Here is a 13,783-nt window from a genome sequence, read left to right as displayed (position 1 = left end):
AGTGGAAAAAGAAAGAAAGCAGGAGAGAAAGGATGAAAAGGAGACACTAAAAGAATCCAGGGAGACAAAGGGAAAAGCAGAAAGCTTAAACTGGAAAGGAAAGTCAGAGTCGGGAGAGTTGCAACTCCTTTGATGGCCGAGCAGGGAAGGCACAGGGCATGGGGGACTGTGACCTGGGACGGCCCGTCCCATGTCCTTCCCCACTGGCTTAAAACACCTGCCTGCCCAACCGTGACGCATCATGCTCCGGGGTTTCCTTTCCCCTGCTACCAGAGGTGACACAACCGCCCTGTGCAGGGAAAGGGGGGTTTGTGCGGGGACAGGGGGTTCCTGCTCCTTAGGTAACCTCTGTCTTAGGAAGTGAAATTGTCAGAGCAGATGCTTGAAGAGAGGTGCTCTGCTGGCCTGGCTTTCACAGGCCAAGTCCTCCTGGGCGCTGGAGAACAGGGAGGGGCTGAAGGGCTGGAGCCAAAAGTCCTTTATATTGAAGAAGTTTCAGTCAACTTCACTCTCCCGGAAGTTGGATGGCAGAGGTCTCCCTTGTGACACTTGTAAACACAATCAGAAAAAAAAAATGTTAGAGACAAGCCAACAGGGAGACCCTTATTGCATTTTTGAGGCAGGAGATCGCAGCCAGAGATGAACACACCCCAAAGAGTCTAGATAATGGTGGATGCTGGTAACTCCAAGCAGACAGATACACACACATGCAGCTCCCGCCAGATCACTTGGAAAGAACTACAGGTTATTTATGTGACAGTTTATAATGCAATATGTATGGTTCTCCAATTTGGATTCTAGCTTGGCGGAGCTAGTTATTTTGTACGCTTCCATAGGGCAGTGGCCAAACTCGAATCTACCTAACCTTCGCAGTTTGTATGCCCGTGTTTTGCAAGTTGTAGGCGTTCCATTGGGGAACCACGTGGGCGGAAGATGGCTTTGCGGTCAGAAAAAGTCCAGGTCTAAGCTCAGCCTCCCGTACATCGGTTTATGACCTTGGGTGAGCTCCTCGCTCTCTCGAACACTCACCTGTACGCAGGAGATTTAGTGTGGATCCAGCGAGACGATGCTGATGCAGCAGGTAGGGTGTATAACACACAGCAGGACCACGGCAGGACTCACCCTGTAAGGGCATTCTGACGGTGGTGTGTCTGAGTGAGATTCCTGCTTGACATTTTGTAGTCCAACTTGAAGGGTCATGTATCAGACACATGTATCTATAACCTGGGATCGATGAGTACAGTGGAGCAGAATGTGACTAGACACTATTCGAATAAACATGAATTCCTTTTTTTACCTATGTAGAAAAACAGAAAATAATATTCAGCAAGGATATTGGGAGTTCACACTTAGGGAATCGAGGCTAAGAAAATAACATGAATGAGCTCGTGTAATCCCCACGCCAACTTTGGGAGAAAAAGGTCTGCTGTCATCTCATTTCGCCAATGAGGAAACTGAGTTAGTGAGATAAATTGCTCAAAGAGCCACACCAGTGAGAAAAAAGAAGGATTTTGGAATTAGGACTTCAACTTTCTGAGTATAGATGGCAAGATTTAACAAAAAACACTCTGGAATTGTACAGGGAAGGGTTATTACATGGGAACATCAGTCGCGCACAACCTTAAACCTGAAAATGGAGAAGTGATGTTGTTCTAGAAGAATGCCTTCATGTGGCACACTGCTAGTGGGCTACAGCACATACAGACAGCGCTCTTCAGTATGCAGAAGGGGGTTTGTGAGAGGCAGGGAAAGAGGATGGGTCAGCATTGGAAACAAAAGAGAGTGGCCAGGAGGCCAACTTGGCAGTGAGTTTCCAGCAATGCAATAGGAAATCTGGTTCCACAGTTTAATCAGGGCGCTGTGTGCAGAGCGCCACCAAGAGTCTCGGGGACCACAAAGGAAGTGAGGACCCCCGAGGAGGGCAGTGCTACCGCCCCGAGGCACGCAAAGCCTCCAGATTCCAGAGACAGAGAGTGCCCTGTGGAGGAGACACCATGACAAGAGCACTGGTCTTCTACTGAGGAAGGGGAGGTGAGAATGTAGGGAGGGAGCCAGAGTGATGCCACCCACTTCCTTTCTCCAGCCTGCCTGTACGCCCAGAGTACAGGGCCCAACTGGAAACGAGGAGTCCACTGAAATAATGCACACAGACCAAAGGAAGATACCCACAGACAGACCATGGAAAGTTTCATTAGGATGTCAAAGAGTTGGGTTCTTATCCGACAGGTGGTTGAAAGACATTAAAAGTTTTAGGAGACGTGGCTCATCAGCCCCGTATCCCAATGGGCACATCCAGCTAGCATGCTTCGTGGCCGCCCGACTTGCTTCCCTCGCTCGGATTCAGTGGACTGTGATTTTGAGACCGATGGAATTAAGATGCACAAAACTGGGGGCGGTGTGCAGGAAGGATGCCGATGCAGTGTTGAACAAGACGAGAGCCCGAGCAAGAGTAGTGTCGATGGGGACGTGAGGGAGAGACTGAGTCTGACAAGTATTTTGGAGATGGGATATGGATGTCGAGGGGGCGAGGAGTCAAGCATGAATCTAGATCTACTGGTTGAAAGTATCAGTAGATAGCGGTACCACCCAATGAGGTAGAGAACACAGGCTTAGGAGGCAGTTTAGTGATGAATATAGCCAATCTAATAAGTTTAAATTTGTAAAGTAGGATTGTAAGAGTCATATAAATTTAAAGCCATCTTGATCTCAATCGGCCTCAAGACTCATGATTCCGCTTCAAGGCCATTCACGATCTGGTCTTTATCTTTGCCATTCCTCTGGTGTCCAAAATCATAGACTTTGAAGACTGTAGGTATCATAAATTTTTTTTTGTCTCAATTCCCCGCCCCCCCCCCCCCCGTTCGACCTGCATTTTATGTTTTTGTGATTGAAGAGTAGTTCAAATTTGATTGCAAAGGCTTGGCTACAGATAATCTTAACCAAATCGCAAAATAGTATATACTTAAATTTATTTTACCCAAATAAACTTAAACCCTTAATAGTCTGACACTGCTGAATTTCTCTCCTTCTTGGAAGTGTTATTATGAGTGGCCTCAGGCCAGCTACTTCTTACCCAGTTTCAATAATACATAGCCACTTGAAGTGTTATAAACGAGTTTTCGCAAAACCCACCCCTATAGGCAAAATAGAAATAATAATACTTTGCAAAATTGAGGTCATAGGTATTAATTATTTCAGGTTCTAAGCAGGGATGCAGCAGACATTTTGTTTCTAGGACAGGATGTTTCTGCAATGCTTTGTTCTTCCATGTAATTATAGATCACTTAAAAAGTATACTTAAAATACGACTTTATGTTTAACTCTTCTAAATAACATGTTCAAAGGATAACAATTTAATTATGGAAACATGATTTTTCTTTATTATCACATTCTCTCATATAAATACTGGATTATGAGTACCTTCAATTCATACACGGATATAACTCTTCAACATTCATTTTTGCTTTGCTCTGCTGATTCCTTGTGATTCTGCCAGTTAATATAATAAGATTTTATTTGCAAGGCAGACCTTGTAGAAATGGTGTCTTTCTTTCTTGGCACTATGTTGGTCATTTCAGCGGCTTCCACAGGAGTTGTGTCTGTTAGATAACCCAGTACTTACAGTTAAGATGATTTTCCAGTCATGGGTAGTTTAGGGCATTTATTAGCAGATGCATCTAATGTTACTCAAAAAAATATATTTAAAATGCTTACTAATTAGTACCATTTGTGCAGAATCAATTTCTTAGCAGAATGATTTTCTTCTTTCTTTCTTTCTCTCTTTCTTTCTTTCTTTCTTTCTTTCTTTCTTTCTTTCTTTCTTTCTTTCTATACAAAAGTAAATGCTTAAGCAAACACACCAAACCCAGATAAATGTAAGGACCTTTTTGCTTTAAATCCAGCCATTATTGCCAAGACTTTGGGACCTGGTGTTTGTTTAGCGTAGGTGGGCTCACAGTCCCTTTCTCCTGGGATTGCCTTTTAAAAAAATTTTTTTTAACGTTTATTTATTTTTGAGACAGAGAGAGACAGAGCATGAACAGGGGAGGGGCAGAGAGAGAGGGAGACACCGAATCTGAAACAGGCTCCAGGCTCTGAGCCGTCAGCACAGAGCCCGAAGCGGGGCTCGAACTCACGGACCGTGAGATCATGACCTGAGCCGAAGTCGGACGCTTAACCGACCGAGCCACCCAGGCGCCCCTGGGATTGTCTTTTTGCTACCAGTCCTGCTTTGCTGGTGCGCTGGGGCTTAGAAAAAAATAAAAGCTCTGAAATGTGTTGACTCCCTAAGTTCTGGTGAGAAATCCTTTAATTGGATGTTTACCCCAATTACCCCAAATAGAACTTAACATATTCTAGCTAGTTTTAGGGGTTTTAAGCCCTTCCTAGGGCCTGGCAAAATCCTTCCAAAAGCTCTTGCTTCCTGTCCTGACTTATCTTGTCACTCAGTAACACAGCATGGGGAAACAACACAGATCACAGCATACCGTGGTCCTCCGAAATGGACTTTTCCCCTAATCAGTGAGCTTTGACATGGCCCCTTAGCTCATATCCCACCTTCTGGTTCTTTCTGCAGGTAGTTGAGGAGTAGGACTTGTGCCCGATTGCTTTAGAGTATGGCCATAAGAAAAGGAAAAAAAAGAAAAGAAAAGAAAAGAAAAGAAAAGAAAAGAAAAGAAAAGAAAAGAAAAGAAAAGAAAAGAAGGCTATAGCACCTTAAATTATTCACATGCAATCCAGATATTTTCCTGGAAAATACTGTAGTACATATGTAAGTATAGAAGACAACAATTTCCTTATCGCCATGATTCAGAGACTACAGCCGCGTCATTGAAGGCATATTCCTGGCCAGTTTGTTTGTCTAGAAAAATATAGCTATTTTCCCCTCTGCGGTTTGTGATTACAAATGAGGTAGAACATAAGCAGTTCCAGCTTCTAGACAATCCTATCTCTTGTACAGGGGAATGATCTACAAAGGTACAATCAAGCCTGCTTTTAAAGAACTCTATTAGAAAACAAAACAAAACGAAATGAAATGAAACACACCTCCTTTCGAAAAAGTCATAAGCTTTAAGTATATTGTCTTTAGGGTTTAGCAGGAGACGGGGTTGGGCGACTCATTTACGAAAATAGCCCCCACAGCAAGAGGACCGTCATCTGCAAACCAAGAAGCGGGCCCTCACGGAGAACCAAATCTACTGGCTCCTTGATCTTGGACTTCCCAGCCTCCAGAATTGTGAGAAATAACTACCTGTTCTTTAAGCCCCCCAGTCTAGGGTATTTTGTTACAGCAGCCTGAGCTGACTAAAACAATCTACTCGAAAAGTTTTAGCTACTTGAAAAGAGACTTAAGAAATCCAAAATTTCATGGTTTTTAAACTAGACCTGCGGGATTAAGGTAGGTGGGACTGTCCTGCATTTACTTCTGTTGCGATGTAGTTTATTCTTACCCTGGATTAGCATCAAGAATGACCTAAGTGAAAATCAAGCGTGCATCTTTTTATGAGAAGTTTAGACAGTTTAAGGAGTGAGATATTGTTGCTACCGCGGCTCAGCAGATGGGCTTTGGCAATGACTTCACTATCATCTGGGCTTGGAGGAAGTGAAGTAGGTGACATCTGAGGGCCAGGTGAAATCTGATACCCACATCTTCGGAACTACTCACACAGGTCGATTGATTTTTGCAGAAATACTCTGTATTTTTTTTTGCAATTTGATATTTTTATTTTTTATTTTTTTGGGTCAACCATTTGTGAAGGGAATGGAAAATGGAAGGTCAAAAGAAGCAAAGTGAGGAGTCTTTGAGTTAAGGGAACCATGATGGACCATCCAGATTCTCTCCTTGTCCAAAGGAAAGAATCCTCGGATCACCGCCTCTGGAATTTCTTCCTGCCCAGACCTCAAACTGTGAGTGAGTCCCGGAAAGACAGAGCTAGTTGGCTGAAGTTTCTACAGCCACTGAACACTCAGTTCTACCTCCTTCTGTGCTCCCTGTCCTTACTTCCCCACCACCTACTCCCCACCAGCTCCAGATAAGAATAAGCCAGTCCGTAGACTTTCATTCAAGAGATGCCAAAATTCCTGATTCAGCTTAGTCTGCACTGTTTTTTTTTTGTTTTTTGTTTTTTGTTTTTTGTTTTTTTTTTAAGCGCTGCAATTTTAAGCCTGACTTCAGGTTCATGGCATTCTTGGGACCAAGTTGCTGCTCGTGGTGGGGGAACGGGGAAGGAAGGGCTATAGCTTTGCTCTATTTACAGATTCAGCTCTTTACTGACTTCAAAAGCCAATTAAAAAAAAAAGAAAAAGAAAAAAAAAAAAAAAAACAAAAACAGAGCAGACTTCCAGTCATGGTGCTTTAATTTTAGGCTGTTTTTAATCCTGGGGGAATGAAAATTCTCTATTTGGTGATTTCCTTTCTTGCTCAGGGTTTGTACTTTTACAAGGTTTTCCCTTCTTATCAGCCTGGCCACTGTCACAGCTATTGTAACTCAAATGTTGACAAAGGGTAAAAAATAAAAATAAAAAAAAAAATCCAAAAGACAAAACCCCAAAACCTCTCCAAAACAAAACCACGAAAACAAAAAACAAAAAATAAGAAACAAACAAACAAAAACGATTTCTCTTTGGCATGTTGCCTTGGAAAGGGTGCAGTTCTGGGGACAAACAGTGAAACAAGTCCACGGGGGACTGGAATCGAAGGAGCCCACTGTCGTTTTTCTGGAAAACAAATATTGTGCAGATAATCCAAAATGTTTTCAAAGGAGCGACTGTACCAGTGAGTCTTTATATCCTGGAGGACTGAGTTATTCACTCACAATCGTTTAAAGCTTTTACTTCAAACATTTTTAAGGTGTTCCTCAGCCATCAGCCAATACGTCACAAAGTGTCATTGGCAAGCACGGGCTCACATCACCCACGGCATCTAGGACCACCTCTTAATTGTTTCTGTTCCAGCTCAGGGTGTATCTTATAGAACTGGAAATAGATTCAAGAAAAGGCTCCGTCAGATGCCCAGCTCACTTTTCCTGTGACATGTGATTTATTCTGGGGACTCATGACCTTTGTTTGCTGTTAAAGGAGTATTTTAGCGTGTGGGGGCATCAGTGTTGGGCTCTGACGATGCGAACCAAGAGGACGCCGCCTGCTTTCAGAGTCTATAGAGGAGAGCCAGGTAATGGGGTGCCCAGGGGGACCCACCCGGAAGAAAGGCAGGGACACAGCGTGAGCGCAGGGAGCGGGGCCGTCCTGTCTGTCACGTTGCCCAGAGAAGAAGATGTGATGGGGGCAGGTTTTCTCCTGAAATAACCTTAGTGGCAGCGAGGAGGCAGCAAAATGCCAAAGCTTTCCAATCACCGCACGGCAACCATTCGCACACCCCAAAGAATATGGGAATTCTCATATTTCCACTTGAAAGTAAAGGGAAACCGGCATCCGCTCCCACGTGTTAGACGGGACCCCGCGGGTGTGGCGGGTCAGGCACATGGAGGGAGTGGTGATTTCACAGAGCGCAGACATCTGGCTCGAATGCTTTGCATGCTTTGCCCTCTGTGTCTTGTCCTGCTTCACCCGTGCCTGTGGCACTGCCATGCCGGGGAACGCGTGTGGGTGGTGGCACCCAGGGGCCCGCAGGCCGCATGGGGTGCTGCCACTGGGTTTCCATGCAGGGAGCTGAGCTGGGCCGCAGCGGGGACAGAGTGGGGGTGTGACATCTTTCCCAGCCAGAGCAAGCATAGGGGGTGGGCAGGGGTGGGGGGCAGAGAGCAGGGGTATGACCTCAGGATGCCTGGGAATCTGGTTCCAGTGGGGCTGCAGATGAAACTCAGAGCCAGAGGTGGGGTATGAGCCTCAGTCAGGAGCTCAACGATGAAAGAGGCAGTGTAAGGAAGAGGAAGAGACATTTGAGACGTTTTTAAGGGTTGGAAGCACCAAAACTTACTAAATAATTAGAAAGGGGAGTTAAGGGGGGGTCCTAGGCGGCTCGGTCGAGAATTGATTCAGTTGAGCATTTGACTCTTGATTTCAGCTCAGGCCTTGATCCCAGGATCATGGGATTGAGCCTTGAGGAGGGCTCTGTGCTCAGCATGGAGCCTACTTGAGATTCTCTCTCTCTCTCTCTCTCTCTCTCTCTCTCTCTCTGACCCTCTCCCCCACTGGAGTCTTCTCTCTCTTAAAAAAAAAAAAAGAAGGAACAAAGGAGAGGATGAGTCCAAGATAAGAGCAGCAATCGCTTATCTTTACTTTGCACTATCCGAATGCCACGTCTTGCCCTAAGCATTCCCCTCGGGTTGTGTCACTGCGTGCATATTAGAAATCTCTGTGAAGCCCATTTCCCCCAATGGATCCATGCTTAAAACTGCTGGGCAGCTCCTGGAGCCATTCACTGAAACAGAGAAGAAGAAGAATCACAAGAGAACTTGACAGTTATTGAGTGCTTACTATGGGTTGGGCAGAATTCTCAGCCCTTTTCAGAAATTGAGGGACTTAATTCCAAATGACTATGACAGTGTCTTATTATTTCCCCCATTTTACAGATGAAGAAACTAAGGCATGGAGAGGCTAGGTGATTTGGCCAAAGTCACACAGCCTGTAAAGCAAAAAGAGTCAGGATTTGAACCCAGGCCATCTGGCTCTCGAGCTCATTTTTTTTTTTAAAGACTTCATTACACTAGAAGTTTAGAAATGTGGGAGGGACCTTCTCTACCCCTCTATCTCTTTGGATAGAGAGATAGCTGCTCTATCCAAAGAGCACGGTCCTCCAGAGAGTTGGGTTTATTGGTTGGAACTCGGAGTAGTGTTCCGAGGATGTACCCTGGGGATGTACAGTTGGGAGTTGCTACCTTACAGCTGAATTCAAAACCTGGGAAGTTATGTGGGGTCGCCCAGAGGCCACCGTAAGCTGCACGTATGACAGTGACCAAATGATCATACCCGTGACTACCGTGCTCCTTCTCCAGCTGGCCGAGCACCATCTAAATACCTGATCCGCCGACCCCTGCCCTCTCGCGGAGAAGTTCGCTGTCACCACTGATGTATTAACCTCATAAACACGAACATGTGTTTTCATGCAAAAACACAGGACACTCGATTCTTGGAACTGTATGTATTTTGTCACGGATTTTTATTTTGTCTACCTCCCAGTTTTTTTCTCAAAGATGGAAAATCATACTATCTCGTTCTTGGGGGCTGTGGTGGTTCATGGGATTTCCATCGGAGTGAAATGAAGCACTCAGGCAATTACTTACATAATTAAGGGGAAAATACCATTTGAGATAGCGCAATAGTGGTGGGAAGAGTAATTATTTTTGATATTAAATTATCTCTCAAGTTGTCTCAATTCTCCAGTCTGTGACAATGCCTGCAGCAGCGATATTATCTCTGTGAACAAAATGGAACCTCTTTACAGTGGGCTTGTGGGGTTGCAGTGGGATCGGCAGAAATTCTTGCCGAAAGCCGGCCTTTTTCTCAGAAGGGGGGATGCGAGAACAATGATACTGAACAAAATGAACAAAAATGAACAAAATGAACAAAAATACTATCAGAGGATGCTCCTGACGTTTCAAGGTCAACCCTTGCCTTGACTCTTGATTTCAAGAGTCAAATCTTGACTTGGGTCGTCCGTGAATGGGTCCACACGATGCCGGAATAATCGCTTAGGAGTCTGTACATCCAGTGAAATAGTTGTGTGGTTTGTCGCAGGTTGAATCCGGTAAATCAGCTGAATCCCATTTTGTTTTCTTTCTCTCGTGGAATCGTTTACATGGTTTTTAGTGTGCAGAAACATTCTAAATGGAAGTGAGAATCTCAAAATTAGATGTACGTTCTTGGAATATTTAAGAGCAGCGCCCACAAGCCTTTATTTTACTTGTTGTTGCTCACTTAATGTTCAGGGTGGATGTTATTCTGCTCACTAGGAAGAAGAGATACTGATTTTGTGAAGGTCGAGGGGACTTCCTCAAGGTCATTCAGCCTTCAGGGATGCAGACAAGATTTTAAGCAAAGTCTTCGATGAGCAATCCAACTTCCTTTTCTGTGTCAGAGTATCCGATGCTGCTAGGTAAAGACTTTGTAAATCACAGCCCACAGCTTGATAACATGTTTTCTACTTTTAGTTCTTGGTGATTTAGCCGCGCAAGAGGGAAATTGGTGACATGATGGCGATTTGTTTACTGCTAAGACGAGTGCCTTGTGTTTACCTGAGAAGCATACAGTATTTCTAAAAATAAGCACCGCCTTACCTCCGAGGATTCACCCGGTGCTCAGGCCATGACGGGAGCCAATAAACAGTAGCGATAACAGAAGAGGAAAGACCACATTTATTTCAGCCTGTCATGTCAATCAGAGAACTCACTAACCTTTTCTGAAGGAGGCTACTGCTATCAAGGAAAATAGGTTTCAGGGCTGGTAACACACCTCAAGTGACACAGCACATCTGTGACCCGGCGACTTCTGGACTTCCGACAAGCTCTTTGGCAGATAAGCCCTTACACCAGGAGGACCTCATCGTTGGAGTCCGTTTAGCTGTTATCTGTAATAGGTGTCCAATCTTGGCTCTTCTTTTCTCCTTCCCTGTGAAAGAGTAGTAGAAGCAAAACAAAACAAAAGATGCATCCCCACTAAGGAGACTCAGCCTTAAGCCGATCGATATCCGTTGACGTTTAGCATCCGTATCGCAAGGTACACCAGCGAGAATGGCGCTTCGGACAACATGCACAGAAAATTTTCCATCAGTACGTACAAATCAACTCACGACGTAGTAGGGTGGTCACCGCGTCACTTCCACTGCACGATGACGCCGAGAAGTCATGGAGGGAAAAATACAAGTGCCCCTGGCGACGATGTCCATGTTCTAGTTGAAGACGTGGTTCTGACTGAGAAAAACAGGTTGTCTTCCAAGTTTAATGAGTTCGTTGAAAGTTCTTGTATTTTTTCCCCTGCTTCGCAGAGTCCTCGTTGCCTGAGCTGTGACCCTTTTCTGTTCTTATTTTTAAATTCCTTTCACCATGGATTCTTTCTCGCAGAGGACTCAGCCGGCTCTTCTGTGACGGGTTTGTGCATGCAGTCACAGTTGTGACAGACATTTGCTAATGTCTCTTCTTTGGTGGGAAAATGTAGAATGGATCAGCATTCAGGGAATTTTTTTCAGAAAACCCTATTTCCCTGATGCCGTGATAATGATGTTCCTGAATAGCTGATTTTATTGCAGACGGGGTGAGGGAAATTGAGGAACAGAAGCTGAGTCTCTCCCAAGACTCTCATGCACTGACTTGCATGAAGTGATGGTAACAGACCCAAAGGTTCATTTCCGGTTCTCTAAAAATTTGGGGTAGGCATTTTTTTCATCGTTTATTTATTTATTTATTTATTTATTTATTTATGAGAGAGGGAGGGCAGGGGAGGGGCAGGGCGAGGGAGAGAGACAGAAACCCACGCAGGCTCTGCACTGCCAGTGCAGAGCCCGATGCAGGACTTGAACCCACGAACTGTGAGATCACGACTTGAGCCGAAGTCAAGAGTCGAAATCAAGAGTCGGACGCTTCACCGACTGAGCCACCCAGACGCCCCTGGGTAGGTATTCTGTGCACACACATACACACACATACACACACGTAACTGAATCCACATCTCAAATGTGAGCAGACAGGTCATTTCATACATTCACTGTTGGTTTTCCTATTTAAATTGTATTATAACATCTGCCAGAAACAATGATTGTTATGTTGGTGCTCGAATCAAAACTGTTTTGGCTTTGCCCTATCTGAAGACCGTTAAGAGTATTTTAAGATCATGTAAACAATCCCAAGGTCTCTAGGAACGAGCCCTGGGAAATACTCCGCAAATTCAGCTATTTTAGTTCTTGTCTATCTACACTTTGTCTATTTCTATTTCCAAACCACGCTCTTTGTTTCTGTCTTATTAAAGATGGCTAGGATTGCCTTTTAGGAGGTTCACATAGAGAAAACGCTGTGCCTTTTATTTGCAAAATTTATTACTTTGTAAATGAAGGAAACAGTGTGATTGTTGCTGGCCCGTACTAATTTGGGCTGTATTGGAGTGTAAGCTAAAACCTTGGCTCAAACCCTCAAGCCCATTAGCAAACACAAACAAGCAGTGGCTTATGTGTATTTGTATTCAATCCAGTGTTAGTTGTCTGTTTACAAAATATACTTGGTTCCTTGAAACGACTTCCTGGAGCCTTCACACTGGTGTTGGGTTTCTTAGCCAAGCGTACACAATACCCTGGAATTTCAAAAGTCCTGGATTACCCAGCCAGCCAAGAAAGGGTGTGAGTGAAAACAAAGTAGAAAGAAAAAGGACTTCAACAAGAATCCTTTTGACTTGTCGGTGCCTAGAACTTCCCTGAAGGACTCTTAGATGGACTTCATTATTCAGAGAGGCCAAAGGTCACATTCTTAGTTTTTGAAGGCAATGCAAATAACCATTGGTTACTGAAGCCCTGGCCTTCCCTCTAGTTTCAAAACTGACTTTTATTTCCACAGGTTTGCAGTAGACGTGGGCTAAGTCCCTGGGACAGGGCTCGGCAGGGATCTGACTGGGAGTCTTCAGTGGCTTCCCTTTGTTGTCCTTGCTGCCTGCAGGTGGAAATCAACTCATAATGCTTAGATCTGATTATTCAAGGCAGCGATATGGCCACATTGCTTAGCGATACAAAGATAACCAGCGGAAAAATTAAAGACAAAGGTGCAAAAGTGGTTGTCTCTGGGAAACAGAGTTACTGGAGGAGGCGGATCAGGGAAATATTGTTTTTCTTTCTAAGCCCTGAAGTATCTGCTTGCTGTTTGTCTTTATTATTAAAGACATTATATGTGTTATTTCTATTAAAAATTTAAAAAGAAAAATTCTTTTCTTTTATGGGACATCTGGGTGGCTCGGTCGGTTAAGCGTCCAACTCTTGATTTGGGCTCAGGTCATGATCTAGAAGTTCGTGAGTTCGAGCCCCGTGTTGGGCTCTGTGCAGATGGCTTGGACCGTGCTTGGGATTCTCTCTCTCCCTCTCTCTGCCCCTCCACTGCTCACGCTCTCCCTCTTTCTTTCCTCTCTCTCTCTCTAAATAAATAAATATTTTTTAAAAACTTATTAAAAATTTCTTTCTTTTAAAAATTTTTTGCCACATGTCTCATTCCATTTTTTAAATATAATTTTTAGGGTGTCTTGATGGCTCAGTCAGTTAAGGATCTGACTTCAGCTCAGGTCATGATCTCACGGTCTGTGAGTTCAAGCCCTGCATCGGGCTCTGTGCTGACAGCTCGGAGCCTGGAGCCTGCTTCGGATTCTGTGTCTCCCTCTCTCTCTGCCCCTCCCCCACTCGCTCACTCACTCTTTCTCTCTCAAAAGTAAATCAACATTAAAAAGTGTCTAAAAAAAGAAAGAAATCAAATATAATTTATACCTGTAATTTAAATGGCCAGATTAAGGTATTTATAAATTAAATGATAAATTAATTAATATGTATTAATAATTTATTAAATATTTGTATCTGGGCCCCAGGGGATAGAAAAAGGTCAAGCGCACTGTTATAATACATTTTGTAGCAATGCAGTAGTCGAATGAAGGAGAAAAGGGAATCTGTGATAAGAAATAATGGAAAATGCTGAGCTTTTTTAAGCCTTTTTTTTTTTTTTTACTACTATGGGAAGAATTCAGAATACAGCTTAATAGAATTATTGGAATATATTTTTCTCCCACTTTTATTGTCTCTTTAAAGCACTGTATCATTCTTTGGCTGTATCTATGACATATCATAAACCTAGTTAAGAGTATGTGC

This window comes from Puma concolor, chromosome A1 (assembly GCF_028749965.1).
Source record: "Puma concolor isolate L17-30 chromosome A1, mPumCon1.1.hap2, whole genome shotgun sequence".
NCBI lineage: Eukaryota > Metazoa > Chordata > Mammalia > Carnivora > Felidae > Puma > Puma concolor.
This window is presented reverse-complemented; position numbering follows the sequence as displayed.